The sequence below is a fragment of the Nomascus leucogenys genome, unplaced genomic scaffold (genome assembly GCF_006542625.1).
Source record: "Nomascus leucogenys isolate Asia unplaced genomic scaffold, Asia_NLE_v1 000140F_95782_qpd_obj, whole genome shotgun sequence".
Lineage (NCBI taxonomy): Eukaryota > Metazoa > Chordata > Mammalia > Primates > Hylobatidae > Nomascus > Nomascus leucogenys.
Window position 1 is genome coordinate 34,570 of NW_022096851.1, and position 15,121 is coordinate 49,690.

Consider the following 15,121-nt stretch of genomic DNA (forward strand, 5'->3'; position numbering starts at 1 on the left):
ACAAGGAGAAGTGCTGAGCCAAAGGGGAAAAACCCCTTATGAAACCATCAGATCATGAGAACTCACTCACTGTCATGGGAACAGCATGGCAGTAACCACCACCGTGATTCAATCACCTCCCACTGGGTCCCTCCCACGACATGTAGGGATTATAGGAACTACAATTCAAGATGAGATCTGGGTGGGGACACAGCCAAACCATATCAGTGCCCATCCACATTGGGTCATGGTTATCTCAGTGTCTTCCAGAAACACCCTCACAGATATGCCCAGAAATTGTGTTTTACCAGCTATGTGTGTCTCTTAATCCAATTAAGTAGATGTCTAAAATTAACCATCAGAATATTTATGCCCGATTCATGGCTGAAATTTCAGGATGAAAGCTATGAAATCTCTATTTGTGTTTGTATATCTATTAATGTATGTTATATATATATGTGATATTTTCCTAACTCCAGATAGCATTGCAAAATTCATTTATAAAATCCTCTAAAAGTGCTCTATTCTAACTTGGCTTGGAAAAAAATAAGCATTTATAAAGAAATATTCACCAAACCCTAGAAATATAGGAAATGATCAAATGTGTTTTAAGTTAACACGATTTGGATAAAACTTAGTTAAATAAGATTAATATAATATTTTTGGTGTAATAAAACAACTATGTCTTCAAAGGTATCACTATTGAATATAAAACAAACATAAATTCCTATTCTGCTTGAGTTCTAGTCAAATAAGCTAATATTATACTTACTAGAAATGTAAAATCTTAAAGCTTATAGATTTCATTCTAATTAATTTGTCATTCTTATGAAAAACGTTATTTTCTGATGGTGAAAAGATACACATATATTTAGAGTTAGCCAGCTGGACTCAGTTTAGATGATCCCAATTTTGTTGCGACATCCAAAACATCATAATCAGGAGCCAGTCGAACATATGCCTTCTTCTCTTTATCAGGACAAATGAGGGTGGTGACCTTGGCCACATCACTGTCATAGCGCTTCTTCTTCACAGCCTGTTTGATCTGGCGCTTCTGGCTTTAACATCCACAATGAACACAAGCGTGTTGTTTTCTTCTATCTTCTTCTGGCTGACTCAGCGGTCAGCGGAAACTTGGTGATAGCATAGTGGTCAAGCTTGTTTCTCCTGGGGGTGCTCTTCCGAGGATATCTGGGCTGCCTCCGGAGTCGCAGTGTCTTGGGCTGCCTGAGGGTGAGTGACATGCGGATCATCTTTTTTGCGTGTGGCTGTGGACACCTTTCAACGCTGCCTTCGTGGCCTTTAAAGCCTTCGCTTTGGCTTCGGCTTTAGGCGGGGCAGGAGCTTCCTTCGCTTTCGGTGCCATCTTGCGAAAAGCGAAAAGCATTATTTCAAAAATAATCTGTTCACAGTAAATCTGCCCAACAGTAGTTTCCAAAGTACTTTTGGTAATTTTTAACCTTAAAGTTAAGCTAAGTAAAAGATTTGCCTTAAATATCTAGACCATTTATAAATAAGATACAATACTAAAACGTTAATTACTGAACATAAATAATTCAAGTTTATATACTTTTGGCTTCCTATTTTTACAGACAGACTAAAGATATTTTGGCCCATTAATAAACATCTTTTTTTCTGCCACACTGAGAAATTGTATTATGAGGAAACACATCCCTCTAGATGTTGGGAGATGGTATATTCCTACATTTTCTAACCTACTATAGAATGCTAATATACGACAGTTTATAACTGTCTACTTCCTAGTTTTCTCTGGAAAATAAGAGATTACTAAGTATTAAAATTATAATCAATATATGTAAATAAAACTACTAGACATAATAGAATAACTAGAAACAACTCTATGCAAATATGCAAGAAAAGTAGGGCATGTTTCACAGGTAAAGTAGGTCGTATTTTTTATAAGGAAAATGATACATAAGATACAAATAAAAAGAGATACCTAACCTTCCCTGTGTTATATTTGTATGGGTAAAATGTTATGTTTTCAGAAATTATATAAAATTCCTGGAAATGTGTCAATGTCCTCCTTATCCATGCTATGTGCCAGTATAGAGTAATGAGTCATAATTCCAATTATTATTTTAAATTTTGTGCCAGGTGCACCGGCTCATGCCTGTAATCCCAGCACTTTGGGAGGCTGAAGCGGGTGGATCACAAGGTCAGGAGATCCAGACCATCCTGGCTAACCCGGTGAATCCCCGTCTCTATTAAAAATACAAAAATTAGCCAGGCGTGGTGGCGGGCGCCTGTAGTCCCACTCCGGAGGCTGAGGCAGGAGAATGGCGTGAACCCGGGAGACAGAGCTTGCAGTGAGCCAAGATCGCGCCACTGCACTCCAGCCTGGGTGACAGAGCAAGACTCTGTCTCTAAATAAATAAATAAATGTTGTATGCCACAGAAAAAATCGAATATCCTTGTCAGTTGTGGTATAATGAACTCTCATCAGATCTTTCATCACAGCCATTTCATACTCTATGTTATTTAGATATTACTTCCCCCGATGCTTTTCTGAAAGCTCCTGCAATCAGCTACAGGTCAGAATGTTCATCTCCAACACAGGACTCCCTCTGAGACTCACGGAAAAGCCCATGACAGGTACTCTGGTTATAGGCTTCTGAAGATATTGCTTAAATAACTTTAAGACCATGCACTTGACTCAGCGAAGATCTCCAGAAGTCTGGTTGAGAAATTGATGGGTTCATGACACTGCTAACCCAAGATCCAGCAAGACTGGAATTGATTACATGGCACTGAATGAACTGATGAAAATTGATTATAATTTTATAGCTTTTTGGAGCACTGCTGGTTCTTTAATGTTCTAGTTTCTGGATTTAAGAAATCTCTTTCTCTTAATCTAACTGTAACTTACAACAATTTAGTAGATTATACTTTTGTAAACAGAAATGAAGCATTTATCTTTTCTCCCTGCCTGATTTTTGCAGAATTTTGAAATCCTTACTGAATACTCTTATTTTCACGATGATATAGTTGTTAGCAAAAGTCCAGTAAGAATCTATTCGCCTTATAACAGGACATAATTGGAAATTTTGGTTATTTTACTGGAATATCATATTTAGGAAGTGTACCTAAGATCAGTTATGACCAGCAATTTTAAGGAAGTAAGGTTGACTTTTATGGAGACAATGCTTACAAAGCACTGTGAGAAATGGGAAAGTTCTTCCTCAAAGATTATAAAGTCACAGCTATCCACTATTTTTGTGTGTGTGTGTGTGTGTGTGTGTGTGTGTGTGTGTTCCAAACCAGTTGTCCTAGCTTGCTCCAGCAGGCCTGGACGGAACTAGACAAGCCCCAGCCCATAGTGCATGCTATTCCTTATTTGGAGATGCTTCCTTAACTATCCCTGGGCAACTTCCTTTTCTTTCTTTGTTCTATTCCCCTTACCTAATTAAGAAAGTTTTAAACTAATAGCCAATCAGGTAAAGTGTAAAATGTGAGGTCCTATTTCAGCCAATGGAAACTGGACACAGCACTAGGGTAGACACATCAGGTTATAAGTAACTCTGTCTCCTTTGTTTGGTGTGCTCTTGTGGCTGGACAGCTATTGAGTAGCAGCCTTTATGCAGAAAGTAAAGCTCGCCTCGCTAAGAGATCATTTGTTTCCATGTTACTTCTTTTTTTTGGAACACCAAAAACTTCATTCCCAACAGCACTCTGAGAAAAGCCAGCCTGATACCTAGATTACAGGGTTCGCAGCCTTACAGGTTAGTAAAGAAGGTCATTTCCTGGTAGGCCCAGGAATTTAGGGATATTTTGGGGGCTTCAAGAGGAGAGGAATTCACACAAAGCTATGAGGACTGCAGCTGAAATCTGATAGTATGTTCTTAGCTTGGCTTTTAGCCTGAATTAGACCTTTAAAAGTGAAATCTGAGATTCTGTATGAAAACTCCCAGCAAAGAAACTTGAAAGCACCTATGTAGTCATCTCCTGTTCTTGCTGCACTTATGTAAATAATCAAGCAAAATCTAACAAAACTAGACTGATTTTTAAAACAAGAATAGTCTTACTTTATGATCAAAAATGATGGTTACTACAGAGAGAAATTTCATGTTTCAATGGAAAACTACAACGTGGCCAGGCATGGCAGCACATGCCTATAATTCCAGCACTTTGGGAGGCCAGGAGTTCAAGACCAGCCTGGGCAACATGGTGAAACCCCATCTCTACCAAAAATACAAAAATTAGATGGGCATGATGGCATGTGCCTGTAGTCCCAGCTAATCAGGAGGCTGAGGAGGGCGGATTGCTTGCACCCAGGAGGTAGAGGTTGCAGTGAGCTGAGATTGCACCTTTGCACTCCAGCCTGGGTGACAGAGCCAGACCCTATCTCAAAGAAAAAATTTTTTTAAAGGAAAACTATAGCCATTGTGAGTTATGAGATTCTAGCCTTGTTTCTTGTCTCTGGGATATTTTTACCTCTTTGTAAACTAGATCCTGCCATCTGATGATTTTTGTCCCACAATGATACTTGGGGAACAAGAAGCCAAGTATTGTCTCTCCTACTAATGTATCTATTGTCAGTTAATTTGAAGGTCTCCAACCCTGGAACAAAGTTAGGAGAGGAAGCTTTTGCTCCCCAATTGGGAAAGAGCTCCCAATGGCCAAAGCAGAAACAAATTCAGCAACAAAACACTGCAATATTGAATAATAACCAAAGCTTAAAGTAACTATCTATGTGTCCACATTTATACAAATAAGTGCATAAGCAAATTAAGTTGAATAGAATTCTCCTTTACAAAAGAATTGCAAATAATTGATATAGACACTCAGCCATCAATGAGTTGGAGCTAACATCCCACGCCTTAAATGGGGGCTGTGCATAGTGACTTCCTCCAGAAGAATACATACAATATGGACAAGTAACTTCACAGTAGAGAAACTGGACAAACACTAGTACAGCCGGGTGATCACAGTTAATACCAATGGTGATAATTCACCCCGACACCATGAAGTGTCAAGAATAGCACTTCACCTCTGTGATCTGCTTCCCCCAAACCCATAACCCCAGTCAACTTATCAGAAAAGCTCCAGGTAAATAACAATGGGAGACATTCTACAAAACACCTGACCAGTCCTCCTTAACACCGTCAAGGTCATTGGAAGAAGGAAAGGCTGAGAAACCGTGACAGCCAAGAAGAGCCTAAGGAGTCGTGACAACGAATGTTATGTGGGATCCCAGGTGCCACCCTGGAGTAGGGAAAGATAGAACTAAGTGTAAACAGTAAAGTAGAGGTTCCTCTTCAAAGACTTTCCTCCCCATCTAATTAGGAATAAATAGTAACTTCTCTTAGATGTAAAAATCATTCAAAGACCTGTGCTAACATTCTTAAATATCTGCTGGCCATAATAAAGAAATCAATGTACTTTATGTTCTTAGCGTCCACAATTTAGCCTAAATATTTGCCCTGGCATGCTTATACTGGTCCAAGCAAGCATTAGGTCATAGCCTGTTCGTCTTCCTTATTTGAAGGTGTTTTTACCTTTCACAGCATTCCACAAGTTACTTCCTCCTTCCTTTGTTGTCCTCTGCCTTTTCCTCTTTTAAAAATTTCTAAGTTGCTAGCCGATCAGAACAAATACAGAATGTGAGGTCCTGTTCCAGCTAATGGAAACTGGACACAGCAGTAGGGAGGACACGTTAGGTTATAAATGATCCTGTCTCCTTTGTTCGGTGTACTCTCGTGATAAAACTGCTGGCAAATGTACCCTTTATGCAGGAAGTAAAAAAATGGCCTTGCCGAGGAAATTAAATTTCTGTTCAAGTGCTATTTCTTTACGGCACCAGGGAACAAGCATTTCAAACATAAGGAACTCCAAATAAAGTATGGGCTTCAGTTAATAATAGCATATCAACATTTGTTCATTCACTGTGACAAATGACGTGAGACATACTGACAGAAGAGGTTAATAAGAGAGGAAACTGGGTTGAAGCTACATGGGAAATCCGTGTTTTCTTTGCTATTTCTGTATAAATCTAAAATGACTCTAAAATAAAATTTAATTTAAAAGTTGTATTTTTTCAAACACCTGCTTAATTATTTGTACTAGTAATTACTAGTAATTTACCCTGTTAACTATTCCTGTCTTTTAATAAGAGCATTTATGACACGAAAATTAAAGCATACGGATTAACATCTAATTCCAAATAAATGCCTCTTTACATGTTTTATGTTAAAGTAATAACATAGCTGTATAAACTTACTTAACATAATTTTTTCTGGTACTGTGGCTGTGCCTTGGGTTCAGTGTCTAAAAAGGTGGTCGGTCGCCTTTTAGACAACCAGGAAAAAAATTCATTTTAGAGACTCTATTTCAATTCATGGTTGAACATTGTCAAAAGAATGTTTAAAAAAGTTCCTTAGTATCCAAGATTGAAAAAAAAATTTTCAATGGCAAATCGATTCATCGTGACTGGATCACTTACTCGAAAATATCCCTGTCTTTGTTTTCCATGCAGGTTTTTTAGCAATAATACAATAGAACGCAATATTGGCCACTGGGGAAAAATATTCAAAGATACAATGTGAATAGAATTTGTAACCATGATAATTTAAGTTTCATTGTGATATTTTCTAAAACAGAAGAGTTTAAGAATATTCAAAGTCAATTTCCTCAATGATACTTTGCAGAAAGTGATGAAACTAGAGAAACAAAAATGGCAGGATATTCTGAGTGATTTTAGATGTTGCCAGGTTTTATGGGAAAAAAATAATTTACCTGTTAGAGGATCACAAATAATTATTGGAAGCCCAAACTCTGAAATGTTTCCAAATTTAGTTGAACTTGTAAGTAATTATAATGTCAATATAGCTAGTCATAAAGTTAATGATAAAAGAGGACCCATGCCTTATTTACGTAATAAAATATACAATGAATGATTAGTGCTCCTAGGAAAATACACTGGACTTGAAATACAACTGAGAGTGTCAGAATCTGCCGGGCGCGGTGGCTCACGCCTGTAATCCCAGCACTTTGGGAGGCCGAGGCGGGCGGATCACGAGGTCAGGAGATCGAGACCATCCTGGCTAACACGGTGAAACCCCGTGTCTACTAAAAATACAAAAAATTAGCCGGGCGCGGTGGCTGGCGCCTGTAATCCCAGCTACTCGGAGAGGCTGAGGCAAGAGACTGGCGTGAACCCGGGAGGCGGAGCTTGCAGTGAGCCAAGATGGCGCCACTGCAGTCCAGCCTGGGCGACAGAGCGAGACTCCGTCTCAAGGAAAAAAAAAAAAAAAAAGAGTGTCAGAATCAAAAGATATTTGATTGTGTAACAGAAGTAGCCCATCATGAACAAATGTACCATCTCACAAAGTATGCTCACGTTAAACATACTGTCAAAACAATGGAAGAAAGCTGCTTTGCCTCTGTTGAAAGAAAAGAATAATGGAGACAGTCCAGCTTAGGGAATTATTATGTTGGAAACATACAACGCTGGCATAAGAACGTCCTGGCCAGGGATGTAACAGTGAACAACTCTGGCAAGTGTAGGAAAGGGTCGCAGCCATCATATCCCGTCCCCAAACGCTCAAACTACATTTGCATATATGTATGTATTAGTATTTGGTACATGTTATTTCGTGTGGGGAGGTATAAACAATGCATTTAAACTTTACGTTTCTAGTTATAACATGCCTGTTGTTAAATATTTCTATACCGTTTCAACTACTTCAATGCTGTGAGACAAATGAGCTATTAAAACACGAATGAAAGCGCCAGGGACCCCGCAGCGCCGGCCGGTCCCCAGCCACCACCCGCGCCGTCCGGATGGCGCCTCTCAGCGTTGCTCCTTTCTCCCCGCCAGGATCTCTCCCCAGAAACGCGCAGATCCGGAAGCCACGCTGTGCTGCGCTGTCAGGACGCGCAGCTCCCGCCTCGCTGAAGGGACACCGTTTGACAACCAGCCACGTAGACCGTGACAGGGAAGTAAGGCCCACGGCAGCGCTCCCTCCTCAGCACTCGCAGCCGCGGACAGGACGCCTTTTCCTCCTCCTCTCACCTGGTGACCGGGTGTCCCGAACCGCGGCCTCCCGGGTGGGTCCTGAAGAGAACGCGGCTGCGCCTTTCCGGTCGACGCCCCGGGGAGACGAGTGCGGATCCGCCGCGGTTACCGCGCGTGCTCCAGGTTGGTCGGGAGCCGGGCGCCCCCTCGCGGCAGTCCTGGGGAATCTCAGAAAATCAGCGTTCGGGTGATTCCAGGCCGCGATTTTGGAAATGTCCACTGAAATCAAGGCCACCATCCCGTGCCTCGATCGGAACGGAGGGAGATTTTAAAAACTAAAAAAGATGGCCCAGGCGCGGTGGCTCATGCGTGTAATGCCAGCACTTTGGGAGGCCGAGGCGGGCGGATCACCTGAGGTCGGGAGTTTGAGACCAGCCTGACCAACGTGGAGAAACCCTGTCTCTACTAAAAGCACAAAATTAGCCGGGCGTGGTGGCGCATGCCTGTAATCCCAGCTACTCGGGAGGCTGAGGCAGGAGAATCACTTCAACCCAGGAGGCGGAGGTTTCGGTGAGCCGCACCACTGTACTCCAGCCTGGGCAACAAGAGTGAAACTCGGTCTCAAAAAAAATAAAATAAATAAAATAAAAACTAAAAAAGATGTCCAGTAGGCAAAAGTCAGTTGAGTTTCTTCATATCAGCAGTAATTGATGGAAATAATTGGAACTGGAAATATTAAAATACCATTTACAACAGCACCCCTAAAGCCGAATCCATTACGTATCAACATAACAAAAGATGTGCAAATATGCATTCAGAAAACCATGAATCACAGTTGACAGAAACCAAAAGACGTATAACTAAATGCAGAGATGTTCCTTATTTAGGAGAAGTACACTCATTATTGTGAAGGTGACAATTCTTTCCAAATTGATCTATAGATTCAGCCAAATCCCAGTCAAATTCCAGGCAAAGATATTGACAAACTGTTCCTAAACCCAGAATGGATGAAATAAGACTGAAGGAGAACAAAGTTAAAGACCTCACACATCTGGATCTGAACACTCACCCTGAAGCCACAGTAATGAAGAGAGTGTGGCAGCGGTGAAGGGCTTAGACACATAGATAAGTTGGACAGAACAGAGAGCCCCCAAACAGACTCAAGCCAACTGACTTGTCAAAGGGACAAAGGCAACTCAATGGAGAAAGAGAAGTCTGTTCCACAAAAGATAACAGAACAATTGGAAACCACAAGGGAAAAAATGAATGGAGACAAAATCCTTGTATTTTATCCAAAAATTCACTCAAAATAGTCCATAGACTTAAATTTTCAAGTGCAAACTTGTGAAAGTTATAGAAGAAAGCCTAGAAAAATATCTACATGGCCTTGGTTTGGGTGATGAGTTTTTAGATGCAATACCAAAAGCCAAACCACGAAAGAAAACAAAGCAATAACCGGGACTTTATTAAAATTTAAAATGGCTGCTCTGGTTAAGAGAACCAAAAAACCGTTCACAGACTGATAGAAAATATTTGGGGAACAGCCAGGCAAGGTGGCTCATACCCATAATCGCAGCAGCACTTTGGGAGGCCAAAGTGGGTGGATAATTTGAGGTCAGGAGTTCGAGACTAGCCTGGCCAACATGGTGAAACCCTGTCTGTGCTAAAAATACAAAACAAAATTTAAAAAATTAGCTGGATGTGGTGGCACACGCCTGTAATCTCAGTTACTAGGGAGGCTGAGGCAGTAGAATTGCTTGAACCCAGGAGGCAGAGGTTGCAGTAACCTGAGATCGCATCACTGCACTCCAGCCTGGGTGATGGAGTAAGACCCTGTCTCAACAACAAAAAAAAAGAAAATATTTTGGAAACACATCTGAAAAAGCACTTGTCTGCAAAAATATTTTTTAAAAAAACCTCTAAAACTCAAAAAGAATTAGATGAACAACCCAATTGAAAATATGTGAAGATCTGAAAAGACACCTCAGCAAAGAAGATGCACAGATGCCAAATAAGCATCCAAATTAATTAATTAATACTCAACAAACTTGTCATGAGGGAAAAGCAGATTAAATGAGATAGTACTGTACATCTATTAAAATGGCTAAAATCTAAAGAACAGTAGCAGTTGCAATAGGAGGTCTCATTCATTGCTGGGGGAAGGCATAAGGTTACAGTCACTTCAGCAGTTTTTTCAAAAACTAAACAAGTCTCACCATATGATCCGACAATCTCCTTCTTAGGTATTTAGACAACTGCCTTGAAAAATTATGTCCAAGTAAAAACCAGCACACACATGTATAGAAGCACTATTCATAGTAGCCAAAAATTAAAGGAATCATGACATTCTTCAGTAGGTGAATGCATAACCAAACTGAAGTACGCGGTGCAATGGAATACTATTCAGCAAAAGAAAGGCATGACCAATCCACCCATGCTACCTGGATGGACCTCACAGGCACACTGCTTCATGACAGAGAAACAAAGGCATGACCTATCCACCCATGCTACCTGGATGGACCTCACAGGCACACTGCTTCATGATAGAGAAAGAAAGTCATGACCAATCCACCCATGCTATCTGGATGGACCTCACAGGCACACTGCTTCATGGGAGAGCCAGGATTCAGAGGCTGTATGTCCCCACTTATATGACATACTAGAAAGGCAAAACAACAGAGATAGAAAACTGATCAGTGGTGACACGGGGTTCATGGGGGCAGGGATTTGAAGTACTCCATCTGATACTTTAATTGTGGATACCTGTCCCTGTCCACTTGTGAAAAGTCATAGAATTTTAAAGCCCAGAGTAAATCATAATGTATGCAAGTGGAATTACATTATTTAATATGTGGGAATATCCCTGGATGGAACACAGAATGTGACCAAGAATCTAACTGTATCACAAAAGATGAAAACAAAATCCCTGCAGGGCAAAATGTACTGACCTGAAAGGTCTCTTTAGAATTTAGTGGAATCTGGGGGACGGGCGCGGTGGCTCAAGCCTGTAACCCCAGCACTCTGGAAGGCCGAGGCGGGCAGATCACGAGGTCAGGAGATCGAGACCATCCTGGCTAACACGGTGAAACCCCTTCTCTACTAAAAATACAAAAAATTAGCCGGGCGTGGTGGCGGGCAGCTGTAGTCCCAACTACTCAGGAGGCTGAGGCAGAAGAATGGCCTGAACCCAGGAGTTGGAGCCTGCAGTGAGCCGAGATGGCGCCACTGCACTCCAGCCTGGGCGACAGAGCAAGACTCCATCTGAAAAAAAAAAAAAAAAAAAAGAATTTATTGGAATCTGTAGAGTAAAGAAAAAGGAGCAATGCATAAAGCATCCTCTTTATCTTATAAAGTTCTTTCCCAGAGGGGTAATTCACAATTCTTGAGGGCCAGGCGCGGTAGCTCATGCCTATAATCCCAGCACTTTGGGAGGCCTAGGTGGGTGGATCACGAGGTCAAGAGATCGAGACAATCCTACCAACATGGTGAACCCTGTCTCTACTAAAAATATAAAAATTAGCTGAGCGTGGTGGCATGTGCCTGTAGTCCCAGCTACTTGGGAGGCTGAGGCAGGAGAATCACTCGAACCTGGGAGGCAGATGTTGCAGTGAGCCGAGATCGTGCCACTGCACTCCAGCCTGGCGACAGAGAGAGACTCCGTCTCAAAACAAAAACAAAACAAAAACAATTATTGAACCATTGTATCTCCATCTAGAATGGAGCAGTGACTTACGTAAGTGGCAGATGGTGGGAAGCAGGTCTCTCACTGCTGAGGTGGGAGGTTACAGATTACCAAAGGGAGGCTACAATGATCCATGTGATAATAAACCAGAGGGGCAACATCAGCATCAACTCATACTTAGCCTAATCCACACACCGACAGCTCCACGTAGAAATCTTGACGATGAGGTGGTCCACACAGGCTGGGTACACACAGGTATTTCCTGGCATGTCAGCTGTAAGACCTAAAGGCACTGAGGCCGCAGGAGCAATGAGTGCATTAAGCTCCTATATATAGTTTTTCAGGCGATTCTACAATAAAAGGAACCAGGGCTCTTTGAAGAAATGGCTTCACTAAAACTAAGGCAGTAAAAACATAAGCCTGGATGATCCTGAAGTATCAAAAAGTCAGGAGCTGCTCAGAACACACACACACACACACACCCCACACACATACACACAAGCACACACACACACAGATTATGAGAAAGAAAAACCAGAGCCAACAAGAAAGAGCTCCCAATGATACAAATGGGAATGAATAAAGCAACAACATCCTGTAGTACTGAATTGTAACCAAACTTGAAATAACTCTCCAGGTGTCCACACTGGCATAAATCAGTGATTACACAGGTAAACAAAAGTGGGTGAGAGAAATCTATGCAGAAAAATCCCAAATAATTGTGCTGGACTCTCAGCCATTAAGGAAGTGGCATTAACTCCCTACTCAAGCATGACCCTGTGCCTGGTGTGCAGTGAGCCGAGATGGCGCCACTGCACTCCAGCCTGGGCGACAGAGTAAGACGCCGTCTCAAAAAAAAAAAAAAGAGAGAAGCAGTAAGCACTGATGTAGAAACTGCAGGCAAGTTATCCAGATCCAGCTAAGACGGTTGATGAAAGTGGCTACACTAAACAACATATTTTCTTTTCTTTTTTTCTTCTTTGAGATGGAGTGTCACTGGTGAAGAAGCTGTGAACATTGTTGAAATGACAACGAACGACTTACATTATTACATAACCTGGCCGGGCGCAGTGGCTCACACCTGTAATCTCGGCATTTTGGGACGCCCAAGCAGGAGGACCGCTGGAGCCCAGGAGTTCAAAATCAACCTGGGCAACATAGGGAGACCCTGTCTCTACAGAAAAGTTTTTTAAAGATTATCTGGGTGTGGTGGCTTGCACAGGTAGTTCCAGCTACTTGAGAGCCTGAGGCAGGAGGATGGCTTGAGCCAGGGAGGTCAAGGCTGCAGTGAGCTCTGATCACACCACTGCACTCCAGCATGGGCAACAGAGCAAGAACCTGTCTCAAAAAAAAAAAAAAGAAGAAGAATATTACATAAACTTAGCTGATAAGCAGCAGCAAGATTTGACAGGACAGACTTCAATTTTGAAAGAAGTTCTCCTGTGTGTAAAATGCCGTCAAACAGTATCTCACGCTATAGAGAAATATTTTCTGGAAGTAAGAGTCAATCGGTATGGCAAACTTCAAACTCCAGTGGGGACACTGCTGATTTCACATCCGTTGGAAAGACTCCTTTTTTTGTTTATTTTTTTGAGACAGAGTCTCACTGTGTCAGCCAGGCTGGAGTGCAGCGGTACCCACTGCAGCTCATTGCAGCCCCAAACTCCTGGCTCAAGCGATCCTCCTGCCTCAGCCTCCCAAAGCGCTGGGTTTACAGGCATGAGCCACCACACCTAGGAAGACTTCTTGCTTTTTTTTTTTTTTTTTTTTTTGAGATGGAATCTCGCTCCAGGCTGGAGTGCAGTGGCGTGATCTCGGCTCATGGCAACCTCTGTCTCCTGGGTTCTAGTGATTCTCCTGTGGGGAAAAGAAAGAGAGATCAGATTGTTACTGTGTCTGTGTAGAAAGAAGTAGACATAGGAGACTCCATTTTGTTCTGTGTCCCCACTGGAGTTTGAAGTTTGCCATACCGATTGACTCTTACTTCCAGAAAATATTTCTCTATAGCGTGAGATACTGTTTGACGGCATTTTACACACAGGATAGATCTGGGATCTGGGGGCCGCTTCTCTTCCCACAGGTAACTCTTCTGGATGACCCCATCTCCAATGCTGCCTCTTGTCCTCAGAATCTGTAATTTATTGGCCTTACTGATTACAACCATATCATCCTTACAAGGCCCACAAGAGCCCGGGTGGCAGGCACTGGTGTCCTTCTCTAGGGTTAAAGGTACATCTGCATGTGTCTCCTTGTGGATCAAGGCCTCCATTTCAACTAGTAGATGTGAGACATTTGCTCCAATGGAAGACAGGGCTCCAGGTCACCTCCTCCCTGCACATGGGCACTCGGGGCTAGCCCAGCCTCCTTTCCCAGTGGGCTACTTTCCAGTCTCAAGAGAAATTCTTCTGCCTTGAGATGCTGTTAATCTGTAACCTTACCCCCAACCCCGTGCTCTCTGAAACATGTGCTGTGTCAAATTCAGGGTTAAATGGATTAAGGGCTGTGCTAGATGTGCTTTGTTAAACAGATGCTTGAAGGCAGCATGCTCGTTAAGAGTCATCACCACTCCCTAACCTCAAGTACCCAGGGACACAAACACTGTGAAAGGCCGCAGGGACCTCTGCCTAGAAAAGCCAGGTGTTGTCCAAGGTTTCTCCCCATCTGATAGTCTGAAATATGGTCTCGTGGGAAGGGAAAGACCTGATCATCCCCCAGCCTGACACCGTAAAAGGTCTGTGCTGAGGAGGATTAGTATAAGAGGAAGGAACGCCTCTTTGCAGTTGAGACAAGAGGAAGGCATCTGTCTCCTGCCTGTCCCTGGGCAATGGGATGTCTCAGTGTAAAACCCGATTGTATGTTCCATCTACTGAGATAGGGGAAAACCGCCTTAGGGCTGGAGGTGGGACATGTGGGCAGCAATACTGCTCTGTAAGGCATTCAGATGTTTATGTGTATGCGTATCTAAAGCACAGCACTTGATTCTTTACCTTGTCTATGATGCAGAGAGCTTTGTTCATGTGTTTATCTGCTGACCTTCTCCCCACTATCATCCTATGACCCTGCCACATCCCCCTCTCCGACAAAGACCCAAGAATGATCAATAAATACTAAGGGAACTCAGAAACAGGCAGGATCCTCCATATGCTGAATGCTGGTCCCCTGGGCCCCCTTGTTTCTTTCTCTATACTTTGTCTCTGTGTCTTTTTCTTTTCCAAGTCTCTCGTTCCACCTAACGAGAAACACCCAGAGGTGTGGAGGGGCAACCCACCCCTTCGTTCTCCTGCCTCAGCTTCCTGAGTAGCTGGAATTACAGGCACCCACCACCATGCCTTGCTAATTTTTGCATTTTTAGTAGAGACAGGGTTTTACTATGTTGGCCAGGCTGGTCTTGAACTCCTGACCTCAGGTGATCCACCCGCCTTGGCCTTCCAAAGTATTCTGATTACTGGTGTGAGCCACCGCACCTGGCCAAGATCTCTTTC

At 42.6% G+C, this 15,121-nt stretch overlaps 1 pseudogene; it reads right to left on the reverse strand.

The window, feature by feature from the left end:
- Nucleotides 1-11,016, reverse strand: LOC100593761 (annotated as a pseudogene).
- Nucleotides 11,017-15,121: the final 4,105 nt, after the last annotated feature.